The sequence below is a fragment of the Schistocerca gregaria genome, chromosome 1 (assembly GCF_023897955.1).
Source record: "Schistocerca gregaria isolate iqSchGreg1 chromosome 1, iqSchGreg1.2, whole genome shotgun sequence".
Classification (NCBI taxonomy): Eukaryota; Metazoa; Arthropoda; class Insecta; order Orthoptera; family Acrididae; genus Schistocerca; species Schistocerca gregaria.
Genome location: NC_064920.1, coordinates 644,299,368 through 644,304,861, shown reverse-complemented (window position 1 = coordinate 644,304,861; position 5,494 = coordinate 644,299,368).

Sequence of the window (5,494 nt, the reverse complement as noted above, 5' to 3'; positions counted from 1 at the left end):
ACTGCCAGAGAGACGAACGCAGGGGTGCGAGCCATTGCTCTCAGGCCGCTGCCACCTACAGCCAGCAGGTAAAAATCGCACCTATTTTTGGGTATACATATAGAACTCCTTGAGTGTTATACTGATGTCACATGTTTATGTAAATAAGAAAAAAATGGTTCAAATGGCTCTGAGCACTATGGGACTCAACTGCTGTGGTCATTAGTCCCCTAGAACTTAGAACTACTTAAACCTAACTAACCTAAGGACATCACACACATCCATGCCCGAGGCAGGATTCGAACCTGCGACCGTAGCAGTCGCACGGTTCCGGACTGCGCGCCTAGAACCGCGAGACCACCGCAGCCGGCTGTAAATAAGAGCCAAGTCTCCCTTTGGGCCACATGCACATTTTTACCATTGCTAGTGCGGTGTCTTTCTACCTGCAGTTCAGCGAAGACCTAATTGCCAAGTGACTCACAATTGTAGGTGCAGATAAACTGTTGTCAGTGTTACAGTGACTTCACAGGTCTATGTAAATAAGAGCCAAGTCTCCCTCTGGACACTATAGAAATGTTTTGCAATGCTTCCCAGGAGAGCACAGGATGCATTGTTCCTAGTGGCCCTAAGGGGACATGCAAGATGCATCTAGCCGGGCACATGTTTACCATGGCTGACGCATTGCTTTTGGAGTTGCAAGTCCAGTGCAGACCTAATTGTCAAGCGAGAGATGCATGCATAGTGGCTCACCCTCACAGGTGCAGCTAAAAGGCTGTCAGTGTTATACAGATGTCACATGTCTATGTAAATAAGAACCAAGTATACCTCGCGGAAATCATAAAGTGTTGCAGAAATAGTTAACAGTCACTTTTGTAGGAGCTTTATTGATGTGGGAGCTTGTCTGCATGGAAATTCTCGCCCTACCAGGCCTTGGGTACAAAAAATAGCTCAGAATAACAAGGAATGCCCTCTTCCCGATTGTCCTAACGAAACATCCTGTATCCACCCTTCCTGCTCATCGCAAAATCATGCTTTCAACATCGTCTCAGAAACTGTTAACGCTCTCACCACCAAAAGCCTTCATCATGCATGTGCACACATGGGAAAACACTTTTAATCATAACAGCATTCTTGTTGCTTCGAAAAAGAGCACTGTCTAAGCACAGATAGGAAAATCAGAACAATTACGCAAACAGAACTCACAGCACTGCCCTACAGAAGAGAAAAATTCTGGAATTTCGGTGTCCTACAGCTGCTGGAGATGTTCTAATGCAGCAATGGCGGATGAGGGACAGGATCTCGCCGTACATACCATGCTCCCATCTTGCTAAAACCAGTCCGTAGAGGCTTCTATGTCCCACCACGAAGGATGTCTTGTGACTCCAGCATTCTGATTAGCTCTTACTGAATTTATCTGCCAATTTACTGACCTTGCTGGTGTGGCAGCAGTGTCCACCTTTTTTTCTGTAGACGAGAATTTCAGTGGCAAAACTGTTTTGTACATATCGCCATATTGCACTGACAGTTAAAAGTTACAAAAATGGTCTACAGATCGTCACATATGGGGAAACACTTCTTCAATTACACTGCTCTGCTACTGACAACGGAAGCTTGGATATTTCAGCGTGAAACCTATCTCCAACCTGGCCATATATCACCACATACCGTATCGGAGTAGTAATCAGACAATTTGTATCCTGCACCATACGAAGTCACCACTTCTGCATCCTACATATAGATAGCGACCAACAGACTCTCATACGTAAACCGCAACGACTGTTGTACAAAGGCTAGGTCGGTTCCGTTCGGCACAAAGGCGTTACTATTTCTGGCCCCTTCCTAGTGGTCTTAGTTCTACACGTGCACACGTCTATCCATGTTAAAAGCTATACTGCCTTTATAAATCGAGGTATGGCATTACCTTCAAATGAAGTGGTTTTTCCATACAAATACCATGACACTGAATATAGACGATGATCGCCGGACTGTATATTCGCAGACCAACAGTGCAATTACACGTCGCCGACGCTGCAACCTCGCAATAAAATTACCGAAGTTAGAAAGTGATTTGGCTGAAGAACGTGGTATGAAACCATTATTTGCAACTCCCTCGTGCCGCCGCTAGATATTTCTCCAGTATTTGTAATGCATTCTGTCTCAGTGCCAGGCAGAGGTTGGGTAATATATCAACTGGGTTATAGACGATGGTTGATCGAGAAGGAACACAAACGTGTGCTGATTGAGGTCATAAGAAATGCACACTAGCTTTTCAGATCTCTAGTGCTACGCTTTCCAGTAGAAATGATGTGTATGATTTGGAATCAGGTCTTTCCAATCAATCACATACCTGTGTATTATGTGATGGAGAAGACCATTAATTATTACAGCCACTAGTGATTCATGTTTCTGGCACTCTCATATCTTGAAACGAGTACCATCCAACAATTTACGAACTATGAAAGCTCCACTAACTTCATTCGATAGAGAATGCAATAAGATTTTACCGTATCTCTCTCCTCCCATGTATCTAAAACAAATGCTGGCATTGAGCACATGTGACGATCCTATTAAATATGCAGGTACTGATCCATTGCACAGACCAGAGTAAAGCTGCATCACCTGTACTATAGGAGGATGACCATATCCCACAAACTATACTATAAGTCGCAAGAGATGCTCCCTGTGACCCTCTGTCGTTGTTTGAAACATTGTTTTTTTCTGCTGTAACAAGATTTATACACTGTCATACATTTTGTTTTCCGCCACGACTTCGAGATCTGTGTGAGTTTCTAAACTGACATTAACACGTTCAGATCGATTGCTTCTCACAGAAAACTAGATGTTACATGATGTAAATCATGTTGTTACTGCTGCTACCATAACACACCACACACACTGGATGATTTAAAATAAAAAACAGTTGCAACTGGAAGAGTTTGGCGGCATTGTGGAGCGTTTCCAAACTGCTTTCCAAAGGTGATTGACGATCTCTACATTGAAAGTCATCTATCACAGTGATGGAATAGCTGATGGCTCTGTGTTCCATTTCGACTGATTCCTCATATTGCAGTCTTGTGCCCGATCACTGTTTCTGTGCTAGACAGCCCCAGAAGGTGTTGCCCCTGAACCAAAACTCTTTCTCCATCTAAAACAAGCAATGTCTGTCATTGATTATATGGTAAACAACAGCGTACCAGTGGACGGATGGGATGGAAAAGACACCATTGTTGTACTGTAATAATAAGCATCATAGTTGATAGTGCAAACAATTTTAGCAGTTTTACAGTAATTTCAACATGACCAATGATGCAATAGCATCTTTCTAAATGTCAATATCGTCGCTAAACCACCCCTTCTCTACGTTGCAAAAAGTGTTCAAATGGCTCTGAGCACTGTGGGACTTAACATCTGTCATCAGTCTCTTAGACTTAGAACTACTTAAACCTAACTAACCTAAGGACAGCACACACATCCATGCCTGAGGCAGGATTCGAACCTGCGACTGTAGCAGCAGCGCGGTTCCAGTTCTCGAACATATACATCATCAAAGTATACCAGGCAGAGCTCTACATTTTTCTAGCACCTCGAATGTAGTTCATAATTTACCATCTATCTCTATGCGGATGGGAGTCAGGTCATTCTCGAGGTCTTAGGATAAAGTTAGAGACTGAAAGACCCCCTCGCACTATCTTTGAACAACACACCCTTCCGCTCTGTTACCGATAATTTGCAGCTGACGAGAAGCAGACCACTACATTCCACATCTCGTGAATGAATGGAGCTTGCTGAGTCATTACCCATCCAAGTGCACAGGATTTCTTCACATGCGCACATGTCGAGGAGATTAGCGCCCCATATTGGTGTATGTAATAGATTTGAAAGTGTTGTGATGTAATAGCAGAAGGTTAAAAAGAACAAGAAACATATGATATTTATTCATGATGATAGGAGCTCCAGGTGGATAGAGTTCAAAGGATTTTACATAAATCAACTACACCATCAATTTTAAAGTATTGTTCTAGCGTCTGGGATCAGTACCAGGAGGATACTTGTAAGAGAGAACATAAACACATGCACTCTTAAAGCTACACAGTTCTGCACTTAAATCAGGCTATAATGTTAGATCGCTTCAGTTTCCAATCTATCGCTGGTGTGAAATGCAGCACTGTTAATATTCAAATGTAAGAAATATATTTCCAGCGAATGACATATATCCTTCTCGCAGATTTCCCTACGATAAACTATGGTAACAAACTGTAAAATGAAAAAAATTTCTTCGTTAAAACATCGACTCTGTGTGATACATGCACAATATAGCTTTCCAGAGATGAATAGCGTCCACTGTTCACATCCAATCACGGTTGAGAGATTATATTATGCCCACATCAGTGCTATATAAAATGATAGATAGTGATGGAGAATACCTCATACAAGGAAACAGATAAACGCAAAGCAACAGTGTTCGACATGTGAAATTACAAGTCATGCCACCACTCTCTCTATAAACATCACATCTGTCAAGCAGATGTATACATGGGGATTGCACTGTCTCACAAACACCTATCGCTAACTTAGAAACATCTTAGTTATGAAACTGAAGTCTCGATTGATACTAAAGAAGCGACAGGGGAATGGAGTACATTGCAGAAATCTTCATTCGTTTGGGGAAGGTGTCGAAACAGGATGGTCACGTTTCATCACACATCAGATGGAAGACCTCTTATGACCGAGAGGTCTGCTGTTAGCGATCATAAGTAGACAGTGTTTTAGGTCACATACAGAACACATGGTTGTATACGAGTCCTAAGGAGGCTATGTCACGTGACTGATGCATCCTGAGAGAACCGCAGAAGAAATGGTCAATTGACCTGTAGCAACATCTCCCTCTCAAGAATGCATCATCAATCTGCCCTTAAATCGTACCTCACTAAAGCTCCATCTCAACCGATCACTCCGTCTGTTGCCATGTAACGCAGATGCATGTAAGTTTAGAGGCAGATGGTCTCTGTTTTCCTGAAAAGCGTCAAATACAGTAGGCAACTCATGTGTATCACTGTTACCTCAATGGACATACAGTAGAATGCTGCCTTGACGAAAAAAAAGTGACTGCTTCTCTGGTTCCCTTTGCATCCATGTCGACGTTTTCTTGGATATCTCTTGTTGTCACATGCTTGTTCACATGTACAAACTGTTCTGCACCAATCAGAGGACACAGAAGTACTTCATCAATTTCCCCACATTTCAATTTTTTGCAATTCTCTTGATTTTATGTCACTTGTATCCATGCGATCATGACATAACATCTCGTTCTTTGTTCTAAAATTGCTTGTAAATGTACTACAGCTGCCAACACTTTGCGCAAATGCACTATTTTTCTGATCGGGAAGTATAGTATAGCACTGTACTCTATTGTATCCAGTCGTCTCCAACCACATATTCCACATTTACAGTGTGTTTGCTCTGTTTCTGTATGTGCACGTGTTGTCAATATCTCCCAGGACCCGCATTAGACGTG